The following is a 25,367-nucleotide window of genomic DNA, read 5'->3' on the forward strand; positions in this document are numbered from 1 at the left end:
AGTGGTGTACGGACAATGGAGTGGAATTTGACCATCACTAATAACCTCACAGATAATGGAAGCAATTTTCTGTTTATGCTGTAACGTGGAGAATAAACTGTATTCTGTAATGCTATATATAAATATGCACAATTCTGAAGTTGAATTTTGACATGAACAGAAATGTAAATTATTGTGATAATTATTGCAATCAATCAATACTAAGTGTTGTAATGTTATTATTTGGTTATTATCTCCCTTTTTTAACAATATTGTTATAAAGCAAAGGAATATAACTCTTGTTTCAGACTTTTCAGACTTTCCTGAAAATCCCAATTGTTTCTCTGTTTGTCTTAACACAGATAATGCTGAACATGGCCTATGGAGATTATCGCTCTTCACAATTCCTTCTGCTATTGGAGGAGTGTTTCTCTGCATTAACATCTGCTGTATGGTCTGGCTGTGTAGGTGAGTAGCTCAAAGTAGTGTACCTAAGAGCTCAAATGAATCAAATCTGCATTGCCTATCGCACTGTGGTCTCATTTTGTATTTATAGTTGATTAGGAGTTTCAATCAAATACCTAATTCGTGTTATCTTGTTTCTGCAGGAAACGAAAACAGGAACAGATAAGTCTTTGTGATAGGCAAGGAGAGGTCAGTAGCTTAATTCAGATGGGTTGTGTTAAATGAGGAAGACACATTTCGGTTGAATGTATTCAGTTGTGCTACTAATTGACTACTGTAGGCATCCCCTTTCCCTTTCCATACAGCACTTGATCATTACTAAACAAGTGGCTGTGTGACTTGTGTTTGTCCCACCAGCAGGATGCCTTTCCCATTTTATAAATCTCCTAATGTTCTGTTTCTTTCACACACTAAAAACTTTACGCAGCCTCCTGCTTAGGTTTATGTTGTCTTAAAAATGTTCAGAATGTAAGGAGTTTTAGAAAACGTCATCCTGGGGGCGGGGCAAACACAGGTCGCGCAACCTCTGGCTTTTCTAAAATAGGGAGTTTTCGACCATGTCCCGCCCCTCTGGAAGTTTCTTTCTCAAACCTATAGGGTCGTCACTAGCTAAAACAGCCACAAAGTCATAATGTGATTTTAAACCTAACCTTAACCACATTGCTAACCTTATGCTTAACCCTAACCTTAAATGTAGACCATAAAGCACATTTTGTGGCTGTGGTAACTAGTGGAAACCAAATTTAGGATCCAAATCACGTTCTGCCCATGTGTTATTTTACACACACATTTAAGTTTCTCTCTTAACTCTATGCTTTAGGCTACTCACCCTCTTCTGAACCATCAACCAATTTTGATCAACATGATGATTTAGCCTATGTTTCTCCCTCATATTTCTGAACAGATAAAATAAAAACGTTTTGGCGATTACAAAAACATATACATTGAGTGTACAAAACATTAGGAAAATAACATAGACTGGCCAGTTGAATCCAGGTAAAAGCCATGATCTCTTATTGGTGTAACTTGTTAAATCCACTTCAATCAGTGTAGATGAACGGGAGGAGACAGGTTAAAGAAGGATTTTAAAGCCTTAAGAAAATTAGACATGGATTGTTTATATGTGCCATTCAGAGAGTGAATAGGCAAGACCAAATATTTAAGTGCCTTTGAACGTGGTGTGGTAGTAGGTGCCAGGCGCACCGGTTTGAGTGTGTCAAGAATTGCAATGCTGCTGGGTTTTTCACGCTCAACAGTCCCATTTGTACCCAAAGGACATCCAGACAACTTGACACAACTGTGGGAAGCATTGGAGTAAACATGGCCCAGCATCTCTGTGGAAGGCTTTCGACACCTTTTAGAGTCCATGCACCGACGAATTGAGGCTGTTCTGAGGAAGGTGTTTTGTAATGTTTTGTCATGTTTTGTACACTCAGTGTAACTCAACTTGAAAATCTGTGGCAAGACTTGAAAATGTCTGTCTAGGAATGATCAACAACCAACTTGACAGAGCTTAATGTGCAATAATTGTACAATCCAGGTGTGCAAAGCTCTTAGAGACTTACCCAGAAAGATTTAAGCTGTAATCGCTGCCAAAGGTGATTCTAACATGTATTGACTCCAGTGGAGGCTCCTCAGAGGAGGAAGGGGAGGACCATCATCCTCAGTGAATTTCATAAAAATAGTGAAACATTAAAAAAGTTATCCTCTTTAGATAATACTGTTCAAAGTATATTCACGTCACCAAATAATTGATTAAAACACACTGTTTTGCAATGGTCTACCGTAGCCTCAACAGCTCTCTGTAGGGTAGCACCATGGAATAGCTGGAGGACAGCGAGCTTCCGTCCTTGACTTCAACACAAAACCTATGATGCTCATGGTTCTCACCCCCTTCATTAGACTTACACAGTAATTATGACAACTTCTGGAGGACAACCTCCAACCTATCAGAGATCTTGCCACATTCTGACATGTTGTCCACCCAATCAAAGGATCAGAGAATGAATCTAGTACTGAAAGCATAAACTACAGCTAGCTATCACTGCAGTGCATAAAATGTAGTGAGTAGTTGATTCAAAGAGAGAAAAAGAGAGATAGATTTATTCAAAAATGAAGGAAGAGTAAGAGAGAGAGAGAGATCAAGGAAGAGAGCTAACTATATATATATATTCTTTTTTTTTTTTCACTTTTAATTACTTATCTTGCGAATGCAGCTAGCTAGTTTAGCCTACTCAACCACCCAGCTCAAACAGAGGGATGCTATGTTAGCTAGCTGGCTATGACCATCCAACAAGTCAAGGTAAGCTTTTGGTTTGACTAATTTATTGCCACCGGGGCCCGCCGGTGTAACTGCTAAACTGCTAACTGACTGTACATACTGTTTTGCATGATTGTAGCGGGTTTACTAACGCGATAGTTCTATTAGCTTCGTTGAATATGACTTTACTTTAGCTAATATGGTGACAATGATGTAGGCTGTGTGTAGCGGTTATGATATGATGGTTTGGCTTTGAAAAATGTGTTTGCCTGGTCACAGACAGCTGATGTGTTTGATATCCACAAGTGAAGGGAAGGGAAAAGGTGAGAGGAGGAAAGTGCGTAGATGTGAGAAGGAATACAACGAGCTGTTTGTATGTGGCTATGAAAGTGAACTGTTTGCTTGTGATCAAGGGTGTATTCATTCCGCCGATTCTGTTGAAAAACATTTCTTAAACGGAAGAAAACGGAACGAAACGGGCATAAACAACTGGATAGACAGTGACACATGAATGTCTGTCACCTCAAATCTTTCTATCAACCTGTGTGCATCTATGTTGTACACTTTCATTCATAGGCTAGGATGTAGCAACCTCATGATGGGTACAGGGAAAATGTGAGTATCATGTAGTATCCTAAACCAATCAATGTTACATTTAACTGGGTGAATGGATAATGAATGACAGTCATCCAATATGCTGTAATAGAAATAAGTACATGCTCATAAAAAAAAAAATTGTCCTCCCTCATCTTAAATGGCACCGACCGCCACGGATTGTCTCAGGGGTGTGAATAGTTATGTATTTCATTTTCAAAAAATATATAAAATGTTTTCATTTGTCATTATGGGTATTGTATGTAGATAGTGAGATTTTTATTTAGTTAAGCCATTTTGAATTCAGGCTGTAACACAACAACATTTGGAATAAGTAAATGGATATGAATACTTTCTGAAGACGATATATGTCAGATATTCCAGTGAGTTCACATCATTAGAAAAAAATTGATTATCCTCTTTTCTACTGTAGGTATGTCATTTAAAATGTTTTTATTCTGTTTTTGCTAGCAATATTCATTAAAAAAACCTAGGGGTCCCCCTGCTGTACAGCACCCCCATGTAGTTCATATGGAATCCACAAGAGATCCCTATCTCACAGGTTAGGATCCACTATTCTAGGACCTAGGGTCCATTTCAGTGGTTTTAAGTAGCTTCCTCTCCTATTCTTCTGCTTTGGTCTAAGAACACAAGACGGATGAATGCAATATGCCTAATGGGAGTGTTCTTTCACCTGTCCTACCTGGCTGTTAAGGTGAGTCCATTGAGGTGTGCAGGGGCGGATTAATGCAGGGATTTAACAGGGCTGAAGCCCCTGGGCCCAGGTCATGGGGGGCCCAAGAGGCAGCAAATAAATAAAAATAAATAAAATAGAAATATACACAATATATAGTATATATACAGTAGATATTATATATGTAGTATATATTTAGTCTTTTTTTTACCAAGCACAGGACGACTCAGGAGCCCGCTCTCAATGAGTGTAGACAGCCCTTCTGCTCTGCTAATCATCAGATGGGGGGAGGAGAGGAGGTAGGGGGCCCAAATGCGTAACTATTGGGCCCTGCCTTGATTGGGTAACTGATTAATAAACATATTAAAATAACCTGCATAATAATTAAATGTGACTGGTCAATTGTATGAGTCAGGGGCTGGGCCCAAGCACGTAGGGGGCCCTAAAATATATAAATACAACTGTATTTTTTTTTGGTATTATAATTGTTTTATCCAACCACAGGAGCACGCTCTCAATGTTCAAAATACTCCACATAGCATCATTTAGCCACAGAGGATGAATATTTTCTAAAAATGATTACATTTTATCACAAGCACATACATGTAACTGCCAAATGTAAGGAAACACCTACATAGAGTGTCTTAAAAGGGTGTTAGGCCACCATGAGCTGCCAGAACAGCTTCAATGCGACTTTGCATAGATTCTACAAGTGGACCTAAACCATGCCAGGAAATGTCACGCTACACCATAACATATACTTTGTATCTCTCATTTACTCAAGTGTTTCCTTTATTTTGGCAGTTACCAGTATGCCTACAGTTGGGATGGCCACTGTTTGGGCAGCATGTGCACCAAATATACAGCTTGTTGCATTGTGGCCATAGACATATAACCCATTGAAGGGTTTTGGAACCTCTTACCCTGGCAATTTGACTGTTAAACTCATGCGCACACTATCAATTGCTGCCAGTCCTGACTTGATTGGGAACCCCAGGCCTATGATTTCTTAATCCGGCCCTGATTGTGTGTAGTTGTGGGAACTGTTGCAGTGGTCAGCATCACTGTGGTGACCTTGTTCAGAGACTGCAAAGTTAATGGCTTACTCTTTACACACACAACCTCGATTACTCATTGAGTCTACAACTTAATTCACATTACCTAAACTCAGCAGGAAATAGTTGTTTGTGTTGTGTTAGTGCTTCGGAAATATAAAAACACACAAATTAGATTAGCCTACTATACTTCTTGAGAATGAATACTCAAGACTGTCCTGAAATAACATTATTCTCTCCCTGTTGGTTTTCCCTGCTCTTTGCATACTGTATATTGCACTGGTAAATATCCTAGTACAAACATCCGGAAACATTCTGTTTCGGTGCGCAGTGGTAATCATTCTGGTAATTGCGAGGCTAAGAGATGGCAGTTAAAATGGTAGGTCAATATAATTTTACTGAAGTTACAAATTGCATGAGCTTTTACATGTACTTACTTACTTACTTAGTCCTCTTCGTCCCGGTGGGACTGCAACAATCTTCTGCCACTGAAGTCTATAGTTGTTGTGCTATCAGCCTGGGTGATTTTGCGCTCAGCAGTTTATCTATGGCCAGCCTTCTCTCATCTATTTTCTTCCATGTATCATGTGTTAACCACTTCTTACCCTTCTTCTTTCTAAAGACAATAACTTTCTTTGGTGTTTCTGTGTGTGCATTCTTGATGTTACTCCACGTTGTTTCAACTGTGCCCTGGTCTTCTTCCTCTGCATTGGCTAATGGACTGAAGCGATTTCCTAGCTTGATGCTAAAAGCTTTCTTTATATCAGGAGATGTGAGCTTGTTGATGTCAAAGACTTTCTGCCCTTGCTGTATGGTGTGTGTGGCTCGCAGCTTCAGCCTCACCTGGGCTATTAGCAGGTAGTGGTCACTGTTGCCCCACGGTGGACCTTGACATACTGCAGAGACCTTTGCCATTTCTTTTTGATAATGATGTGTTTGATTTGGTTGATGGTGTGACAATCTGGGGATCTCCATGTTATCTTATGGATGTCTTTCTGAGGGAAGAGTGTGCCACCAATCACACAGCTGTTATTGAGGCAGAAGTCGACAAGCCTTTCACCATTGTTATTGATGATACCACAGTCGTGTTGCCACATAGCCTGCTCATAGTCTGTGTTATCGGCTCCAACCTTGGCATTAAAATCTCCCGTTATCATGATCACATCGTGTTGTGGGACCTTGGATACTGCTTGTTGTAGCTGCTCCTACCAGTCATCCTTGTCCGCCTCCTCTTCCTCGTTGGTGGGGGCATAGCATTGCAGGATGGTGAACTTGCAGCACATGGAGTCAAATCTTGCTCAATGATGGGTTCCCATTCCAAGAGTGATTTGGCAGCTGTTCTACTGATAATGAGGGCTACATCACTAGAGTGGGACTCATCCTTTCCTGAATAGAGTATTGTTGAGCCATCGCTTGCCACCTTGCGTCCAGAACCAGTCCACTTGTTTTCGCTTACACACAGGATGTCCACATTGTACCTGTCCATCTCTCTGATAACTTGAACTGCTTTTGAAGTTTCAAACATTGTGGTGACGTTCCATTCTCCAAGACAGACTGTAGCTTTGGTCCCTAGAAAAATCCTCATCGAGCTCCTGATTTCCCGGGTAGGGCTTTCATCTGAAGCCGTCATAGTGCCTATGGATTGGCTGGAGTTTCCTGTTGGGTCCCTTGTTGTTGTAGTTTTCAAAGTTGTTGCAGTTTCTGTAACAATATGTCTTTTTATGGGCTGGGGTTGTTAGCCCCACACCCAACCCCCAATCTGGAGGGCCAGGTGCTGTGTTTAGTCTGGCCTCTCACCTGGAACCTGCCCGGCATGGTTGAACCTGCCTGGGGCAAAAACCCCACCGGTATAGCTTTCAGGATCACTGAAACACGCAAGCTTCCCCACAAACAACAAGGAAAACAACACTCAGGGAGCTTTTACATGTAATGACCTTTTACTGTGTAATGTTTTGGCACAGGCGTCTGTAGGTCTTTGTTGGTCAGGAGTGGCATTTCATTAGCCTGGGGCCAACTAAAACAATGTTAACCTAAAGGAATTCCCCAGTCTGCTCTTTATGTTCCATCTCTCTAATGTCATTCACTTTTGTCGTTTTCTTAGGTGCAGCAGGAATGCAAAGAGGAGGTGATTTATGAAAACTGTTTAGCAACGGATGCTGCACAACACTGTTAACATGGACCCACAACACTGAGAGAAAAGGCGGCAGAGTAAACAGGAGGAGAACAGAAAGGGCGACTGAGGGGTGGAGGTGTGGGTGAGAGAATGTACAGCACTTCTATTTCAGGCATTGACCACCTGATAACAACAGTGCTGAGTTGATGGAAATATATGGACGTCATTTGTACCAGAGCATGAGAGACAGATACACCTCTGTACTATATAGGCAGAAGGTGGTGCTCAGGGTTAATGGCTGTCGAGCCTGTTGTTGGCAGTGGCGGTTTTACACGGAGGCCGGGGGAGGCCCGTGCCTCCCTGGAAATGTCCCTGGCCACCCATGTGGCCCCCCCGTGCTGACCAAATAAAAAATTATGAATTTATAACTATTTTACACGCGAGCGCCAAAAGCGGAACTAATGCAACGCTCTACACGGCAACGTTCTACACGGGTAAATTAGAGTGGCGCACCCAAAAACTGTATCCTGCCATCTGCCTGCCTGCCACGTGTGGTGCTGCTTCGGTGAATGAGAGCTCAGCAACTACTATTTGCGAGAGGAGCTACGATTTGCAGGAGTCGAAGGTAAGAAAACGATTTAATATCATAAGTGACTTGTTGTTCTTGCACATAGCCTACATGTTCCTTTTGTTCCTCACACATAAATCAAATCAAGTTTTTAAATGTCTGGTCTCGATTTGTTTAGAAATGTAATCATATCTAAGCAAACTCATCGAAGCAGAAGCAAATATCCAAATGTTAGTAGGCTATCCTTGCTAGGTCTACACAATGTTGTGATGTTAACCACGTAACTTCATCCGTCTTGGCTGTTGCATCGCGATAACAAATACATTTTTAGTAAAGTAATCAACAGGTTATCTGCCAGTGTTAAGTAGGGAGGGATGGTTAGGTAACAAAATGTAATGCATGCCCCTACGTTTTTTCTTCTTCTAATAGTTATCATGAAACGAGGAAGGGACATAAAGTAATTTTTGCCCCAGCAAACAAAAAAGTGAGAGAAACAAATCGAGGTTTTGAGAAAGTTGAGGAAGAGGGAGAGCCAGCATGTGATGAAAGTGAGGGGTCTGACAAAGAGAGGGAAATTCAGAGGGTGAGGAGGATGAAGAAGAGGGTGAGGAGGATGAAGAAGAGGGTGAGGAGAATGAAGAAGAGGGCGAGGAGAATGAAGAAGAGGGTGAGAAGCATGAAGAAGAAAGCATACAGGGACAGAGAGATGAACAGCCAGAGGGACAGCAAGTGGATCCATGTGGATCAAGTACTGCACCATCAGGTTTGTGATGAGGAAGGTTCTTACTATTTGCAAAGCAATGCAATTACAATGTAATGGTAGGCCTGCTGGGTGTCCTTAAAAGGCTGCTTTCTGCTGTTAATTCTTTTTTGTGTCAATATGGCTCTGTTTTTTTTTTAAAGTAAATACTTTGCCTACATTTTGAAATACATGCAGATATACAGTAAATAAATGTTGTAGTTGTGCCCTATGTTTACTGTCCATCTTCTTCAGATATCAGCAAGTCTAAGTATGACGTACCAGTACAGCCGAACTTGAAGATATTCCCAACCACACTGATGGGGGACAGAAGACGAAGCTTCAGACCAAACTGGTACACTACTCATCCATGGCTTGAGTATTCTGTAATGACGGATTCTACATGTTGCTATGCATGTAGACATTTTAGCACACCAAATGCCCCAGACACCGTTTTTGTTTCAACACCTGCTTTTACAAACTGGAAAAAGGCAACTATGAGAAATGCAGGGTTTTCACTACATGCAAAGTCTGAACGACACAAGTGTGCAATGATCGCATGGAGGGATTATCAAAGAGCTGTTAGAACTGACGCAACACTAACAGATCTCCTTGACAAAGAACACACTAAACAAGTACAAGAAAATCAGGCATACATTAAAACAGTTGGGGAAGTGCTGTTGCTTACAGCTACACAAAACATAGCACAAAGAGGACATGATGAATCTGAAGGGTCCACTAACAAAGGAAACTTTAGGGAAATTCTTAACACAGTTGCTAACCACGACCAACTTGTTAAGAGAAGATTAACTTCCATTCACAATGCAAAGTACACAAGCAAGATCATCCAGAATGAGGTTTTGGGTTGTTTGGCAGAAATGGTTCGGTCTGAAATCATAGAAGAAGTGAAGAAAAGTGAGGTTTTTAGCGTCATGGCAGATGAAACAAAGGATATTTCAAAAAAAAAGAACAGATGTCCTTCACACTCAGGTACTATTACAATGGGGCCATTAAGGAGAGTTTTCTCCATTTTTAATCTGCAGAGAGGTTAGATGCAGCAGGGCTTACTGGAAAAATAGTACACTTACTGGAACGTTATGGCCTGGACTACAAAAATAACCTCGTAGGCCAAGCGTCACGATGGCGCTGCCGTTATGAGCGGTAAGCATTCAGGGGTTCAGGCAAGGATCAAAGAACAGGCTAAATTTGCCTTCTACGTCCATTGTAGTGCTCATTGTCTGAATTTAGTGTTAGTTGATGTAGTCAAAAGTGTCCCAGAAACGGAGGAGTTTTTTTCTTTGTTACAGAGTCTTTATATGTTTACTTCTTCCTCATATGTGCACCCAAAATGGCTGTCTCTCCAAAGAGAAATGTATGGCAGAACCAGAGAGCTGCAACGTTTAAGCGACACACGTTGGTCATGCCGATTTCTAGCCCTACGTAATATCATGGACACTCTACCTGCCCTTAAACGACTACTGCAAGAGATTGCTCAAGAACGTCATGGTGAAAGAACTGTTGAGGCCCGAGGTCTTCTTGCTCAAATTGACCTAGAATTTGTTGTGCATCTTGTTACTCTGCGTAAGTTGTTTGGGGAGACAAAGCTATTGTCTGACATGTTACAGTCACAAACTGTTGATCTGTCAAGTGCTGTTGACTTAGTAAATGCTTTAGTCCTGACATTGAAAGACCACAGGCAGGAGTCTTTCTTTGATGAGTTGTGGGATGAAGCATTGAATATTTGTGAGCAGTGTGATTCTGCAACAAGGTCAGTGGCGAAACGTCAGAAAATGCTGAGCTCTAGACTCAGTGGCTACTGCACGCTAAGCACTGTTGGTCAGAGGGAGGTAGAACGTGACAAAGATATGTTTCTCACATCATTTTTCTATCCTGTAATTGACAGCATGCTCAATGAGTTGAACAGACGTTTCTCCAATACAAACTGTGAGCTCATGAGAAGCATACAGTCTCTCAGTCCCCAGAGTGATACCTTTTTAAAGGAGAGCAATGTTTTTTCATTTGGCCGTTTGTATAATGCAGACATTGATGATTTAGGGCATGAGCTCCATCAATTTAAGAGAGTTTTGGACAGAAAAATACAGAGTGGTGAAGTCAAAAAGCCATGCAGTACAGTTGAGCTGGTTTGTTTTATTGAGCCATACAGGGAAGTTTTCTTTGAGCTCTTTAGACTGTGCAAGATTGCTGTAACCCCTCCTGTAAGCTCAGCCTCTTGCGAACGCAGTTTCTCCACACTGAAACTGATAAAAACCTTCCTGCGGTCCACCACTAGTGATGAAAGACTCAGTGATCTTGGTGTCCTGAGCATAGAGTCCAGAAGGGCCAAGGCTCTGGATCTTGATGTATTTGTGGACCGTTTTGCCAGACAGCACAACCGCCGTATCCTGTTGCTGTAGTGTATCTATATGATATATACGCTAGTAGCGTATGAGTGCCGCTGTGAGGAAAAAGAGATATAATGAACAATAAAACAACAAGCTTGAGCTTCTTAAGACACGGTGGGTTTATCTGTTTTCAATACCACCGGTAAAATGAATGGAGTTAGTCTGGTGTCCACATGAAGTTACGTGTGTAGACAAAGAGTCTGGTGTCCATATGAAGTTACATGTGTAGACAGAGACAGTCTGGTGTCCATATGAAGTTAGATGTGTAGACAAAGAGTCTGGTGACCATATGAAGTTACATGTGTAGACAGAGACAGTCTGGTGCCCATATGAAGTTACATGTGTAAACAGAGACGGTCTGGGGTCCATATGAAGTTAGATGTGTAGACAAAGACAGTCTGGTGTCCACATGAAGTTACATGTGTCTACTTAGATGAACCCACCGTGTCTTAAGAAGCTGAAGCTTGTTTTATTTTTCATTTTACATCATCTATCTTTTTTTCCTCACAGTACCAGTAGTTCCACACACTACTAGAGTGTATGTATGTTTGTATGTATGTATATATATCCCACCAATCCTCTCTCAAGAGGTTTTCAAAAAGGGGCAAACTCATGTCTCAAGACCTGCTTCTGTTGGTTCCCCTCTCCCGCCTGTAACTTTCCATCCACATCCCCAAAGTTTTGTGGCCCATTATGACATCACTCCATTAAGTGATTGCTGCATGTACTGCTCTAAGGAAACACTTCTCTCTCTCTCTCTCTCTCTCTCTCTCTCTCTCTCTCGATAGATAGATAGATAGATAGATAGAGTTTATGATTTTATTCTTTTGAATTATCTCTGCCAAACATCTATGTACTACAAATCTTCAAGCTCCACAGATGTTTTATGGCATCCACTAAACCTCTTTAGATATTTGTAAATTATACAGTGTGATACCTTTCAACGAAAGTTTATTTTATTTTTTACCAACTATGATTTTTCCTTTTGAAAACAAGCAAAGCAAGAAAAAAAGAAACAAAATCACTCCAATCATTGCACACTTGTGTCGTTCAGACTTTGCAGGTCCAGCTTTGACATGATGATCTAACTAACACTAATATTGTAACTAATATTGTAACTGAAATATGTATGATCCTATGATGAGCGATTGCTTACTTCCCTTTCACTCTTAAAAAAATTACTGAAAAAAAAATGTGTATAAAAAGGTATATGTAGTATATGTTTGTTTAGTGAGCATTCATGCTGTCATTTTTTCCTAATGTGAACTATGGTGGAAATGTGCTGTCCTAAATGGACTTGCCCATATATGTTGTAAAGCCTTTTTTGTACACCTGCTCATCAACTGACAGTGAAGTACACAAAGACACAGACACACACACACACACACACAGACACCTGTAATATTCTTGTTTTCATGTTGTTGCTGATATCCATCAGTGTTGTTCATATTGCTACATTGTGTTGACATGATTGTTGCTTTTAAACGAATGTTAACTTAATGTTTATTGTCTGCATCCTATTGGACTACTGGATGTTAATGTGTAACACGTTTCCCTGTTTATGTGCTTTAGCAATACTGTATGTCAATATGGTCATGCTAGTAAAGCCTCTTTGAATTGAATTTCTTTTCTGATTTGGTTTATTTTACCTAAATGGATACAGGGTAGTGTGTTTTGTTTATAAATCACTCAGAAAGTTTTCTTTCTTAAAACAAAATGTGGAATCAACTGTCCACAGTAGTGGGGCTTCCATAAATAGGAAATGGCACATTGTTGTACCCTTTGTTGTATCCTGGAGTTTTGTTCACATTGAATATGAACCCTGTATTTGTACCCTGTACATTTTTTTTTTTTTCAAATTTTTTTTTTTTTCATTTTTATGGCACTATCTCTCTTGCATCTGCACTCTTGTACAAAATACGTGTTATAATAAATGTCATATGATTTTAAAGTAAAATAAAGTTTATAATCTTTGAATATCATGTGTTGCCAGTTTTTTTATGTGTGCCCCCCTGATTAAACACTGGCCCCTCCTTGGCCCCCCTAGTAAAATGTGTCTAGAACCGCCACTGGTTGTTGGCCAGGATTTCCATAGAAAATGGAAAGTTAAGGCTTGTTTACAGAAAAACAACAAGCCCATGGGATTTTATCTATGGATCAAATGCAATATATCTCAAAAAGTCACACGTTGTTTCTAGATAGCTTTATTTTTAGATTCAGAAGAACATTGAAATAATGTATCCACCCAGTTGATATGTGTCCAGTCCCTGAAAAATACATAAAGCAATAAGAAGGCCTTTATTCAACCTTTATTCAACTAAGTCAGTTAATAATAACTGCAACAACAACAAAAAATTCCTCATGAAAATCATGTCTATAATGAAAAACAGCATGAGTGAAGGACAACTACAGTAATGTGTACACATATAGAGAAACATGCACACTTCTGAATGACATCTCAAGGCCGCTGGTCACACCATGATGGCAGAAAGTCGATGTGGTATAGAGAGGCCTGGGAAAGAGTTGGTGCATGTGTTAAACTCTTAAATAAACATTGTTTTTCAATACACGTGCAAATAGAAAATCGTTACATTTCCTGCACTTGGTAAATAGATCACCTTTAAATAAAAACATAAACTGTTATCATTAATTACAGTACTCACAGCAGTACAACTGCTCTTGCCTTCTCTCTCCTTTGTGTACTAAGAAAGTAGTGAGAAAAAGGGCACAGCTGAATGCTTCACAGCCATTAAGCCATGTGAGTGAGGTTGAGGCATTCCCATGCTCTATCAACCCAGTCTCTCATTAATTATGTACAAATGAGAACAATGTTTTTATGTACTAATAGCACAAACTCTTGGCGCATCGAACTCCATCAATGCCACGCCCGTTCTGAATTCCTTAACTTGATGCTCTCCGAGTTTGTGCTATTAGTACAAATAAACATAACTGCTTATTTGGATGTAGCTAGCTAGCTATTTTAAAGTGAAAGCGAGGTAAGTTATCGGATAAGAAATGACCAATAATCTAGTAGTTTCTGTATTTCGGCCCGCATAATTCTAGAATATTATTTTATTTTAATCAGTTATGTATATTGCTTTATGATCTTGTATAATGGGAGTGATCTTTATTCGCTCTGGCCAACATTGTTGTTGTAACGTAACTTTAGCTTGTTGGTTCCCGGGAGCGTGTAGGCCTTTTAGCTAGCTGTTTAAAAATCTACTAGCTGTTGTTATCATTTATGTTCAAAGACAATCAATAAAATCAATCATGTAAGCACATGGAAATACCTTTTAGCGAATTATTTATTTATTTATTTCATACTCATGATTTAAGTGGCAGGCTGTGAGATATGGGCTGTGAAACTCAATCTCCCATGATTCTGTAGTACTGGAACTGACCATATAATTAATAAATGTGTTGTATCCCGCACCAAACTTAAGAAAAAACTATTGGGAAGGCTTACTGTCCAAGTCTACAGGGGCACCAGGGATGTGACCCGGCAATAGTGCAACCAATAAAACTATGCTACTTTGGCAAGACTGCCCTACAAAGACAAAACGCAGTAACTATGAATTTGGTAAAACATCTTTGATTGTTGTAGTGGTTTCCTGACAGAAGAACAAGCCAGTTGATCAGAATATACCATGGATTATCAGAAATGGCTGTCTGTCTAGACAGAAAAATATTTGAAGTCAGATTTTGCAGTAAAGTAAATTGAGTAGTTCCTGCATTGTACATTTGTAGGGCAGAAGTGGGAGCCTAATAATCATATCTTACTATCAATATATAGCAACTATACAATCTACAACATTTTACAATCATGGAGGAACCCAGTCTAAGTAGGCTACCCCTCAAGTACTGCCATATAAATCAAATAAAAAAACGATTGCGTTACGTAAACGGACCTCCTAAATCTTTCTGTTGAGCACTTTGGCATTACAAGCCAGTTGTTAAAAGTACTTCTAGGGTCATTGGAAGTACTATACAGATATCCAGATTCTGTCTGGTTCTCTGCTCTGTCATGACCTCCAGAGAGTCTGGAGTCAGGCCAATAACAAACTCCAATAACTCCTTCTTAATCAGTTTATTGATCTTGTTCCTGATGTGGACAATTTAATATCCAAAATAACCCTCTACTTACTACCTCATTCTGGAATTATTATGATATCAAACAATTAGCCTATGATTTTGTGTTCATATTGACAGATTATAAAGATGCACATTATCCACAATTTCAGAAATGCCAGGATCAACAAAATAACTGTTTCCAAACTGTGCCCAAAACCTTGGGGTGAGGGCTAAAAAATGTAAGTTCTTTGGGGCCCCACAGCCCTACAAAGAAAGATAAAAACAGAAACAAAAACAAAAATCAAACAAGGGGTCCAGGACTGACACTGAATTCGTCAAAGACTGTGGATAATTCATACATCCATGTGAGTGAAAATATTGTCCTCACAAGCATATCTGTTATTATTTTGTTTGTTGAGGCAGACTGGACATTTTTTGGTTGTAAGAAAATAACTTTTGAACCCTTAGAATGTATGTGATGGACATTTTTATGTTTGTGCTTTTCTAATAACCAATTTCTGTGTTCCGTTTGTGCTTTTCTATAAACCAATTTCTGTAATCATGCAAGTGACTGATTGAACGAATCCTCACTATCAGTATCTGCAATTTGGCAGTACGCCCAGAACCTTGTTTAGAGAAAGGGATAGGGGGGGGGGTTTAAAGCCCAGCTCCTCACCACCTCTAGAGACCTGTCAGAGGAGGAGACAGTGGCTCACACTCCCCTTAGAGTTGTGTTTGAGAAGTTACTCTACTGTAAGTATGCTTGATTGATATACACTGAGTGTACAAAACATTATGAACACCTGCTCTTTCCATGACATAAACTGACCAGGTGAATCCAGGTGAAAGCTTTGATCCCTTATTGATGTGACTTGTTAAATCCACTTCAATCAGTGTAGATGAAGGGGAGGAGACAGGTGAAATAAGGATTTTTAAGCCGTGAGACAATTGAGACATGGATTGTGTATGTGTTCCATTCAGAGGGTGAATGGGCAAGACAAAAGATTTAAGTGCTTTTAAACAGGATATTGTAGCAGGTGCCAGGTGCACCGGTTTGAGCGTGTGAAGAACTGCAACGCTGTTGGGTTTTTCACGCTTAACAGTTTCCTGTGTGTATCAAGAATGGTCCACCACCCAAAGGGCATTCAGCCAACTTGACGCAACTGTGGGAAGCACAGGGTGCACAGAGTGCGTGCAAGTGCAACTCAATATTAGGAAGGTGTTCTTAATATTTTGTACACTCAGTGTACATGCAACATAATGTCATATTGCAATGAGAACATAGCATTTTACAAACAACATCATATCATATGACTCTATAAGGGAATACCCCAATAAAGTGCCATTAGGGATGCAGACTAACACAAATATTATTTACTTAGTTTATAACCAATAATGCTCCACTCGCCTAATAAGCAGCGCATGAGTGAAGTCTTTTTATGAAAAAAAAAGCATGTTTTTAAGTACCATCACGCTCAAACTCAAAATGTTGGTGTATTAAACCAATATACAACGAATGAAGGGTGGTTTGCAAACAAAATTTACAAAGCTTCCGAACTTCCTCTTTCGTTTTTTTGCATTTCAGCAGGCAAGGGAATAAACTAACACAAACGTTTAGGTGTCCACCTTCTTCAGAATATGTCTGGTTTCACACATTAGTTATCTAGAGTGAGACACAGGTGTGAATGATAGTAATCAACAGGACCAAGTTTTTCAAAACTTTTCTAATCAGATTTCGGCAATCAGATTGGATTATTTCCAGAATTGGGTATTTCAAAACTGAAAATGAGATTCTAATCCTTGATACAGGTGTGAATGATAGTAAACAACAGTTCGTTGGCATTCTCACATGTTTTTGGAGTGGATCATGTCCTCACCTATAACAAAGACACTTAAAATATATAAAATCTATAGTGAGCAAATATATATACAAAAGTTGTAAGACGCTCTGGATAAGAGCGTCTGCTAAATGACGGAAATGTAAATATGTAAAAATGGTATCTATTTTTTGGCGTGAACCACCCTTAAATGTGTTAAATTTCCATTCAAATGAATGAACAATCAATTCTCAAATGACATCTTTGTTGTAATACCGTTAGCACCAGGAGATTGCCTGAATCTCCGTCTACAGTTATGGACCTGTGTTTGTCATATTAGCCTTTTTATTTTTCCCAGAATCACACAGTGGCATCACTAGTAATTCGAATTCCTATGATGTATGTAGATTTTCAATGATGTAGGCATATAGCCAGTCGCATTTCAACCACATTATTTTACTGTACCTGGTCGTACTGTACACAGGCTTTTGTGGTCATACGTGGTTATTAAAAATTAGTAGCCTAACAGGTTTCTACAAGGCCCCAGTCACATTTGCAATCAAATTATTTGAAACATTGCAAATACTGTTTTATATGTATTTGTAATTTTGTAAATTTGTAATTGTATGGTAATATGACATTTGTTTCCACCACAAAAGTGTATTACTTTATAGTATGAATGGTTTTCAGTATCGGCTTGTGAGCCAGACAACCAGGAGGAGGCAGCTGAGGAACGACCCGTGGTGATGGAGGAGGCAGAGAAGGTGACCGTGGTCACAAAAGAGGAGGCAGCTGAGGAGGGGCCCGTGGTGATGGCGGAGCAGGTAACCGTGGTCACCATGGAGGAGGCAGCTGAGGGGCCTGTGGTGATGGAGGAGGCGGAGAAGGTGACCGTGGTCACCATGGAGTAGGGAACTAATCCCAATCAGGGCAGGTAAGTGAGAAAGCTGAATCTTAAGCAGAAATAATACTGGGGACTCAACCACGTGCGACAGCAGTAAGCATTAATTCAAATAGACAGTGTAGTGTATGCCAGCGTAATTGTCAGGAAAAGCCATTATAAATAGTTGTTTTCTCTTTTGAAATCGAAATTACTTCATTCCTCAAGTTTTCCAGACGTAGCATAGGCTACATGCCCATGATCGAAATTAACAGAAGTAGCCGGTGCATTTTATTTCAAATAGGTATCCAGCCTATTTGTCAGATAAACCATAGCCTACAGCTAAAAATATATTTTTAAACCATATAACTTTCCTTAGCTGTCAAAGGCGACGTGTATGCGGTGAGCGAAGTCAAGCGCAGGACACAGAGCTACTGTCAGACGTACTTTACTAACCAGTAAAAGAACATACAAAATAAAACCTCCTAACAGGGAGGAAACAAATACACGCATACGACAACAGCAATGCCGACCTTACGAGACACAAAACAATAACACACAATTACCAAACGAGAGACATGGGTAAATATAGGGACTACAATCAAACATAATAGCGAACAGGTGTAACCACTCCAGACAGAACAAGACAAACACCGAAACATCGATCGGCAGCAGCTAGTACTCCGGGGACGACGAACGCCGAAGCCTGCCCGAGCAAGGAGGAGGAGCAGCCTCGGCAGAATCCGTGACAGTACCCCCCCCTTGACGCGGGGGACGGCCAGGAGGACGCGGAGCAGGGCGAGTCGGATGACTCCGGTGGAAATCCATCAACAGGGAGGGATCTAGGATGTCCCTCCTAGGGACCCAGCACCGTTCCTCCGGACCGTACCCCTCCCACTCCACGAGATACTGCAGACCGCCCATCCGACGCCTCGAATCCACGATGGAACGGACTGAGTACGCCGGAGCCCCTTCGATGTCTAGTGGGGGCGGAGGAGCCTCTCGTATCTCATTCTCCTGGAGTGGACCAGCTACCACCGGCCTGAGGAGAGACACATGGAACGAGGGGTTAATGCGGTAATTTATGGGCAGTTGTAACCTATAACATACCTAGTTCAATCGCCTCAGGACTTTAAATGGCCCCACAAACCGCCGACCCAGCTTCCGGCAGGGCAGGCGAAGGGGCAGGTTTCGGGTCGAGAGCCAGACCCGATCTCCAGGTGCATAAACCGGACCCTCACTGCAGTGGCGATCGGCACTCGCCTTTTGCCTGCTCATAGCCCGCTGCAGATGGACATGCGCAGCGTTCCATGTTTCCTCTGAGTGCCGAAACCACTCATCCACCGCAGGAGCCTCGATCTGACTCTGATGCCAGGGTGCCAGGACCGGCTGATAACCCAACACACACTGAAAAGGCGTAAGATTAGTGGAGGAGTGGCTAAGTGAGTTTTGGGCTATCTCTGCCCAGGGGATATAACCCGACCACTCCTCCTGCCGGTCCTGGCAATAGGACCTCAGAAACCTACCCACATCCTGGTTTACTCTCTCCACCTGCCCATTACTATCAGGGTGAAAACCCGAGGTAAGGCTAATCGAGACCCCCAAACGTTCCATAAACGCCCTCCAGACTCTAGAGGTGAACTGGGGACCCCGATCAGACACTATATCCTCAGGCACCCTGTAGTGCCGGAAGACGTGAGTAAACAAGGCGTCAGCCATTTGTAGGGCTGTAGGGAGACCTGGCATCGGAATGAGACGGCAGGCCTTAGAAAACCGATCCACAACGACCAAGATCGTGGTATTCCCCTGCGAGGGGGGAAGGTCCGTGACAAAATCCACCGATAGGTGAGACCACGGCCATTGTGGAACGGGTAGAGGTTGTAACTTCCCTCTGGGCAGGTGTCTAGGCGCCTTACACTGAGCGCACACCGAGCAGGAAGAAACGTAAACCCTCACGTCCTTAGCCAAGGTGGGCCACCAGTACTTCCCGCTAAGGCAGTGCACCGTTCGACCAATACCCAGATGACCAGAGGAGGGTGACATGTGAGCCCAATATATATCACGTACTTCCGCCCCTCTGGACACTCTGGGGGAGTAGGGTCGGTACGTAACGCATCGACCTCCCACACCACCGGTGCCACTAGACAAGACTCCGGAAGTATGGGAGTGGGCTCAATGGACCTCTCCTCTGTGTCATATTGCCGGGACAGGGCGTCTGCCTTAGCGTTCTGTGACCCTGGTATATACGTGAGCTTAAATACAAACCGGGCAAGAAACATGGCCCACCTACCCTGATGAGGTTTCAGTCTCCTCGCTGCCTGGATGTACTCCAGGTTATGATGGTCAGTCAAAATGAGGAAAGGGTGTTTAGCCCCCTCAAGCCAATGCCTCCACACCTTCAGGGCTTGAACCACCGCTAGCAGCTCCCTGTCCCCCACGTCGTAATTGCGTTCCGCCGGACTGAGCTTCTTGGAATAAAAAGCACAGGGGCGGAGTTTTGGAGGCGTGCCCGAGCGTTGAGACAGTACAGCACCGATCCCCGCCTCGGACGCATCCACCTCAACTTGGAACGCCAAAGAGGGGTCCGGATGTGCCAGCACCGGAACCGAGGTGAACACGTCCTTCAGATGTCTAAACGCCCTGTCCGCCTCAGCCGGGCCCCCCTTTAGCAGGGAGGAGATGGGAGCTGCTACCTGTCCAAAACCCTGGATAAACCTACGGTAGTCATTGGCAAAACCCAAAAACCGCTGCACCTCCTTAACCGTGGTGGGAGTCTGCCAATTACGCACGGCTGAAACGCGGTCAATCTCCATCTCCACCCCTGACGCGGACAACCGATGTCCCAGGAAGGAGATGGCCTCCTGGAAAAACAGGCATTTCTCTGCCTTCACATACAAGTCATGCTCCAACAGTCTACCCAGCACCCAACGCACCAGGGACACATGCTCGGCTCGTGTAGCGGAGTATATTAGAATGTCATCAATATACACCACTACACCCTGTCCATGCAAATCCCGGAAAATCTCGTCCACAAATGATTGGAAGACTGAAGGAGCATTCATTAAACCGTATGGCATGACGAGATACTCATAGTGACCCGAGGTGGTACTAAATGCTGTTTTCCATTCATCTCCTTCCCTAATGCGCAACAGGTTGTACAGTGGGGAAAAAACAAATTTAGTCAGCCACCAATTGTGCAAATTCTCCCACTTAAAAAGATGAGAGAGGCCTGTAATTTTCATCATAGGTACATGTCAACTATGACAGACAAATTGAGAAAAGAAAATCCAGAAAATCACATTGTAGGATTTTTAATGAATTTATTTGCAAATTATGGTGGAAAATAAGTATTTGGTCACCTACAAACAAGCAAGATTTCTGGCTCTCACAGACATGTAACTTCTTCTTTAAGAGGCTCCTCTGTCCTTCACTCGTTACCTGTATTAATGGCACCTGTTTGAACTTGTTATCAGTATAAAAGACACCTGTCCACAACCTCAAACAGTCACACTCCAAACTCCACTATGGCCAAGACCAAAGAGCTGTCAAAGGACACCAGAAACAAAATTGTAGACCTGCACCAGGCTGGGAAGACTGAATCTGCAATAGGTAAGCAGCTTGGTTTGAAGAAATCAACTGTGGGAGCAATTATTAGGAAATGGAAGACATACAAGACCACTGATAATCTCCCTCGATCTGGGGCTCCACGCAAGATCTCACCCCGTGGGGATTAAATGATCACAAGAACGGTGAGCAAAAATCCCAGAACCACACGGGGGGACCTAGTGAATGACCTGCAGAGAGCTGGGACAAAAGTAACAAAGCCTACCATCAGTAACACACTACGCCGCCAGGGACTCAAATCCTGCAGTGCCAGACGTGTCCCCCTGCTTAAGCCAGTACATGTCCAGGCCCGTCTGAAGTTTGCTAGAGTGCATTTGGATGATCCAGAAGAGGATTGGGAGAATGTCATATGGTCAGATGAAACCAAAATATAACTTTTTGGTAAAAACTCAACTCGTCGTGTTTGGAGGACAAAGATTGCTGAGTTGCATCCAAAGAACACCATACCTACTGTGAAGCATGGGGGTGGAAACATCATGCTTTGGGGCTGTTTTTCTGCAAAGGGACCAGGACGACTGATCCGTGTAAAGGAAAGAATGAATGGGGCCATGTATCGTGAGATTTTGAGTGAAAACCTCCTTCCATCAGCAAGGGCATTGAAGATGAAACATGGCTGGGTCTTTCAGCATGACAATGATCCCAAACACACCGCCCGGGCAACGAAGGAGTGGCTTCGTAAGAAGCATTTCAAGGTCCTGGAGTGGCCTAGCCAGTCTCCAGATCTCAACCCCATAGAAAATCTTTGGAGGGAGTTGAAAGTCTGTTTTGCCCAGCGACAGCCCCAAAACATCACTGCTCTAGAGGAGATCTGCATGGAGGAATGGGCCAAAATACCAGCAACAGTGTGTGAAAACCTTGTGAAGACTTACAGAAAATGTTTGACCTGTGTCATTGCCAACAAAGGGTATATAACAAAGTATTGAGAAACTTTTGTTATTGACCAAATACTTATTTTCCACCATAATTTGCAAATAAATTCATAAAAAATCCTACAATGTGATTTTCTGGATTTTCTTTTTTCTCATTTTGTCTGTCATAGTTGACGTGTACCTATGATGAAAATTACAGGCCTCTCTCATCTTTTTAAGTGGGAGAACTTGCACAATTGGTGGCTGAGCGCTCCTGAGATCCAATTTTGTGAAGAATCGCGCCCCGTGTAATGACTCCGTCAAACTCGCAATCAGAGGGAGAGGATAGCTGTATTTAATGGTAATCTGGTTGAGACCACGGTAATCAATACACGGGCGCAAACCCCCATCCTTCTTCTTCACAAAAAAGAAACTTGAGGACGCAGGGGAAGTAGACGGCCGTATGTATCCCTGTCCCAGAGCTTCGGTGATGTATGTCTCCATAGCTGCCGTCTCCTCCTGAGACAGAGGATACACTTGACTACGAGGAAGTGCAGCGCCTGCCTGGAGGTCTATCGCACAATCCCCCTGTCTATGAGGTGGTAATTGAGTCGCCTTCCTCTTACAGAAGACGAGTGCAAAATCTGCATACTCAGGAGGAATGTGCATTGTGGGCATTTGGTTCGGACTTTCCACCGTCGTTGCCCCTACGGAAACACCTATACACCGCCCGACACACTGATCAGACCATCCCTTGAGAGCCCTCTGTTGCCATGAAATGTTTGGGTCATGAGATATTAACCAGGGAAGCCCCAACACCACGGGAAACGCAGGAGAGTCAATCAAATACAACTGTATAATCTCCTCATGACCCCCCTGAGTCTTCATTTTAAGTGGCGCTGTGACCTCCCTAATCAATCCCGACCCCAAAGGGCGGCTGTCTAGGGCATGGATGGGGAATCCCTAACTTATACGAGAAACAGCGATCGAAAAAATTCCCAGCTGCGCCTGAATCGACTAGCGCCTTATGCTGGGAGTGAGGAGAAACCTCGGGAAACACAACTTTAATACACATATGTACAACAGAGAGCTCTGGGTGAGTTGGGTGCTTACTCACCTGGAATCACTCATCAGTGCGTGGTCTGCTGCCTCGATCCCTAGGAGACCCTCCCCAGCACCGAACCGCAGTGTGTCCTCTGCGGCCAAAGTTGGTGCAGGGGACGGCCTCTCTCCTGGTCTCTTTCCTCTTCTCTCTAGCACCAGCACCCCCGAGCTCCATAGGGCTCGGCTCGGAGGTGCTGGGGGATGGAATGGACGGCCCCAACTCCGGACGTCCGCGGGTAGCCAACAGGGTATCTAGACGAATCGACATGTCCACCAGCTGATCGAAACTTAGGTTGGTGTCCCTGCAGGCCAACTCTCGGCGAACGTCCTCCCTTAGGCTGCACCTGTAGTGGTCGATGAGATCCCTCTAATTCCATCCCGCATTGGCAGCCAGAGTCCGGAAGTCCAGTGCGAACTCCTGCGCGCTCCTCTTCCCCTGTCTGAGGTGGAACAGACTCTCACCCGCCGCTTTCACCTCTGGGGGATGATCGAAAACCGCCCTGAAGCGGCGCGAGAACTCCGCATAGCTGACTGTAGCGGCGTCTATTCCCCTCCACTCGGCGTTGGCCCACTCCAGTGCCTTGCTGGACAGACAGGAGATGAGGGTGGAAACGCTCTCGTATCCCGAGGGCGCCGGGTGGATGGTTGCCAGGTAGAGTTCCACTTGGAGCAGGAAACCCTGACACCCGGTAGCGGTGCCATCATAAGCCCTCGGGAGCGAGAGCCGAATCCCACTGGACTCCGGAGGTGGAACGATGGGTATTGCTGATGGTGGTGGTATCGTTGGAGGAGGTATGGGCAAACCTCCTCTTTCCCATTGCCTCAAGGTGTCCATCACCCCTTGCATGGCGGTGCCAAGATCCTGGATCATGGCTGCTTGGTGGATAACGCGCTCCTCCAGTGATCCCGTTGGCACCGCCGATCCTGCTGACTCCATGTGTGGTGTGTTATTCTGTCAAAGGCGACGTGTATGCGGTGAGCGAAGTCAAGCGCAGGACACAGAGCTACTGGCAGACGTACTTTACTAACCAGTAAAAGAACATACAAAACAAAACCTCCTAACAGGGAGGAAACAAATGCACGCATACGACAACAGCAATGCTGACCTTACGAGACACAAAACAATAACACACAATTACCAAACGAGAGACATGGGTAAATATAGGGACTACAATCAAACATAATAGCGAACAGGTGTAACCACTCAAGACAGAACAAGACAAACACCGAAACATCGATCGGCAGCAGCTAGTACTCCGGGGACGACGAACGCCGAAGCCTGCCCGAGCAAGGAGGAGGAGCAGCCTCGGCAGAATCCGTGACATTAGCAGAGTAGGGAAGATCATAACAATTCCTTGAATTCTCTTTCTACAAACAACCCACTCAATCTCTCAACCAGATTTGATAAATTTGAAGCACTTTGTTTGAACTGTACAATGAAATCAGCTGTAAGCAACAACGGTGATAAGGTCAAGAAAATGACAGTGACGACGTGATATCATTCCGAAACACAATCAAGTTTATAAATGTAGATTAACGTTGCATTCATACATTGCTTCATAAGCACTAGTCTATACATAATGTTGGCTTACAATTAAAAGTATTTACACTAAATAGACACTTTTTAAGTTAACTTCACTGGCATGTTGACATTTATTGTCATCAGTCTTGTCCTGGAGGCAGAACTGAGCGATTTCCCCCTAGATAGGTCAGCTGGCTGTATTGTAAAAATTCATGACAACAACAATGAGCTTTTAGGTCTTAATTTAGGGTAAGGCATTAGGGTTAGCAGTGTGGTTAGGTTTAAAATCAGATTTTATGACTTTGTGGCTGTGCCTGCTAGTGACCACTCTGCAGAGCTGCCTCCAGAACAAGATTAATGACGAAAAATGCTAACCTGCACTTCACAATTCCAGACTCGGTAACAATGCACAAACAATCTATTTTCTGAGAATTTATCAGCTCATTTTACCAGCATTGCGCGTGAGAAAAATTGTTTTCTAATTTGGCTTTCTATATACTTATGATGCCTTTGACGCTCATAGCCTGTCTGTTTTCTCTCATTGACCCATGCATTCCATTTCCAGCGTAAGCATACTTGTTCACTCACATATAAAAAAGGTTCCCCGTGTGATTTGGGCTTTACCCATAGTG

At 42.9% G+C, this 25,367-nt stretch overlaps 1 long non-coding RNA gene across 1 annotated transcript; it reads left to right on the top strand.

Moving 5' to 3' along the window:
- Positions 1-361: 361 nt before the first annotated feature.
- Positions 362-7,399, top strand: LOC123481753. The gene is made up of 3 exons (XR_006657263.1): positions 362-447; positions 588-633; positions 7,149-7,399. It is a non-coding gene; the product is annotated as an uncharacterized LOC123481753 (long non-coding RNA).
- The last annotated feature ends 17,968 nt before the right edge of the window (positions 7,400-25,367 follow it).

Source organism: Coregonus clupeaformis, chromosome 23 (assembly GCF_020615455.1).
Source record: "Coregonus clupeaformis isolate EN_2021a chromosome 23, ASM2061545v1, whole genome shotgun sequence".
Classification (NCBI taxonomy): Eukaryota; Metazoa; Chordata; class Actinopteri; order Salmoniformes; family Salmonidae; genus Coregonus; species Coregonus clupeaformis.